Source organism: Gasterosteus aculeatus, chromosome 14, assembly GCF_964276395.1.
Source record: "Gasterosteus aculeatus chromosome 14, fGasAcu3.hap1.1, whole genome shotgun sequence".
Taxonomy (NCBI): domain Eukaryota; kingdom Metazoa; phylum Chordata; class Actinopteri; order Perciformes; family Gasterosteidae; genus Gasterosteus; species Gasterosteus aculeatus.
The window spans coordinates 11179935-11183078 of record NC_135702.1 but is presented as its reverse complement, the minus strand read 5'-3'; the positions used below and the strand labels follow the sequence as shown (position 1 = coordinate 11183078).

The window sequence follows — 3144 nt, the reverse complement described above, 5'->3', positions numbered from 1 at the left end:
CCGAGAGCGTGCACGGAGTGCAGAGGTGAAATTGTAACAACAATGATTGTGCGATCGTGCTTAGTGTAGTAACCAAACGTGTTACTTTTGGCATAAAGCTCTGAAATTGATCTACATTACCTGTGAACGTAACCAGGATTTCAGGCAGCAGCAAACTCCAAATTGATTGATTCAACAATATTGCGCTTTTTCTTCTCTGAGAATTCTTTCCACTGACCTTCCAATTTAGATTACCTTCAAGATTTAGATAAATACCTGCAAACTGCCCTATATTTAACAAAATTAGGGGTTTGTTTGTCCCTCATTTTCTCAAATTTGGTCTTCTTAGCCAGTTAATGTAAATCAATGTTCCGATCTCTTTTTTCTTCTTCTTGAGGGTCATAAAATGATATTAGGCTTTAGAGAGCTATTAGACTTGATTACTCTATTACGAGGTCTAATCCCTTTGCTCCCATCATTGACAGAAAATCAAACTACAAACACATTCACACCCGGGAAAGAAACAAAGAGAAATCAGCTCCAAGCAATAGTGCAAAGGAAGACAAACAATTGCAGTCAGTTGGATAAAACGCACGCACACAATGCATAAGTTATATGAGTGGAGAATGAACCGTAAAGTACTGTATACAAACAAATGCCGACAAAGCATGAAACTGCCACAGATAGATGCATCATTGTTGAGTGTCGAGGTGCTGTCATCACCATAAAACTAAGGCGTGATTGTAAAAAACCCCACCTGTGTTTTATTTTTACGTAAACACATTATTTAGTTGCTTTGATATAGAAATATGAATATTGTTAGTTGAATAAAAGAATATTTAAATGCAAGTTGAGCACTGTTGTTTGGTGGTACATGGATTTCCTCTTATCTAGTTGAAGCTACTAAATATGTCATGGTAGAGTTGGGACACCACTGAAGAAGTGGCATGACCACATAGGGGGTTCAAAATATAGTGACTTGCTTGTGCCAGCTGAAACAAAATACACAGTTTGGTGTGCTGCGAACTCAGTGGTTGAAATAATTATGCTGGAAAGTGTCAACAGCCATTCCCACAAAGAAAATGGGCACACCTTCAAATCGGGCACCTCTGCCAAAGAAGAGCTGTGTGCTTTCCAGACAATTATGGGCACGGCTCAGTCCAACCTCATCCAAGATGTAGAGACGAGTCAAAACGGAACCTGCGCTAAGCTGCAAAAGCCATTTGGTCACAGACAGCTCTGGCTTCTCTGAGCACATACAGTACCAGTCAAAGGTTTGGAGACATTTACTCATTCAATTCAATGAGAAAGTGTGTGCAAACCTTTTTTAGACCGTTTTTAATCTAGAGGAGGGCTGTGTGGAAACTCATCAGTTTTAAGAGTAGTTTTAAGACAAGGTACCCAAATGCCTCAAGGTTGGTGCTGTGCAAAGACAACATTTCAAGGACAGATTTAAAATTGCAGAAAAAGTACCTGCCTCGTCCGTGGCTGCCTTTCCAGATCACCAGATTCAAGGAAGTCTACAACCCAAGCCATGCTCTTTCAGAGCCGGCATGGATGGTAGAGGCCTCAGCTCAGCCACCACTGTTCATGCACAACAGCAAGCTACTAATGCCAGAATACCAGTGTTAGATGTACAGTATGTTGTAAATATACTGAGTAGGCTACTGATAACAGAAACGCTGCGCTAGTGTTAATTTTAGGACATCAGATCTCAGACTCAACTGTTTATGTCTCAAAAAAAAAGGCGTCCGGTCTCAGACATAAACACGTCAGATTTTAGGGCGAAACGGCTTCAGTCTCAGAAAAACCTCCGTCAAACCAAACGGTGCCATCCTCAGATAAAAAGGAAACAATTAAAAAAATATATATATCTTTTTAATCAAGCAGGCCAGTTCTTCAAATTGGGGGATTAGCTCAAATGGTAGAGCGCTCGCTTAGCATGCGAGAGGTAGCGGGATCGATGCCCGCATCCTCCATTGTTCTCTTCTTATTGTAAGTCGCTTTGGATAAAAGCGTTAGCTAAATGAACTTACCATTTTAAGGCGGAGCAGTTGCTCAGCGTTGATGACGTATTATGATTCCTTCAGCAAAGTCTGTTTGTAGTATCCAGCTAATTCAGAAAGTTATCAGCTCCCTCATCTAGCACTGACTAGTTTATTTCTGACAAGGTTTCGTCTGAGAATGACTGAGGAAGAATGACGTTGTTTGGTTTGACGGAGGTTTGTCTGAGGAGGAATAGCATTGTACATAACTTCATAATTTCATGCCGATGGGTATGTTGGGGCAAAGCTCAGCAACTGTAGCAATCATGTAATGAAAAAAGAAATGAAAAAAAATGAATGTAATTAAGACATGAAGAACAGAATGTGAATATAAAAGAAGATGATTCGAATGTAACTGGGTACATGATATATCCAGAGAGACTGCATATTTAAAACTGTTTCTTGGACCAGTTTATCCCATTCAGTAGCACTTTTCTCTGTTGCTCCATTGCTAATGGGTTTTAAACAGCCTGGCGCCAAATAGCGGTGCATTTAAATTCACTTAACTGCATCTGTGCTCATTTCCATCATCAGTGTTAGGAAAACCATAAACATTTGGCTGAGTAAATAAGCCCCACAGAGTCACATTCAGAAAAACAACCCCAACGTCCATCATTATGTGCACGTAAGCTTCAACACTCAGTAAGTAAATATTTACTTTACTTTATTGTACTCTGCTGCTATCTGTCATTAGACTCACTGTTTTCCGTGAAAGATACGCAGCACGCGCGTCATCGAGAGAAGTCACGGCCGTAAAAAGTTTACTCCATTTAAAATGCCATTTGTGAAGGTGAGCGATTCAAAGGCAAAATGATCTGTTGTGTAACTTCAAAAACCCAAGAGAAGTATATTTTTCCATTACATTTGATCTCACAGAATCCAAAAGAGCTGAAGAGTGATGTCTTTTGCTCGGATATCAAAAATGCTGCTTTAAGGCTTTTGAATCATTTCCCAATGGGTCAGGTTGTTTATTCCAAAGATGAGTGGAGCAGCGAGTAATGCGCGGTGAACTGTTATGATTAACACGGACAATGTTCAATATGATGTAGATAAATACTTTGACACATTAAAGCAGCTGTTGTCCCGTTTGATCTAATGATGCATCTTAATTTGATCTACA

At 39.9% G+C, this 3144-nt stretch overlaps 1 non-coding gene across 1 annotated transcript; it reads left to right on the top strand.

Annotated features, from left to right (window-relative positions):
- The first annotated feature begins 1885 nt into the window (after positions 1 to 1885).
- Positions 1886 to 1958, top strand: trnaa-agc (transfer RNA alanine (anticodon AGC)). Its single transcript has one exon. It is a non-coding gene; the product is annotated as a tRNA-Ala (tRNA).
- The last annotated feature ends 1186 nt before the right edge of the window (positions 1959 to 3144 follow it).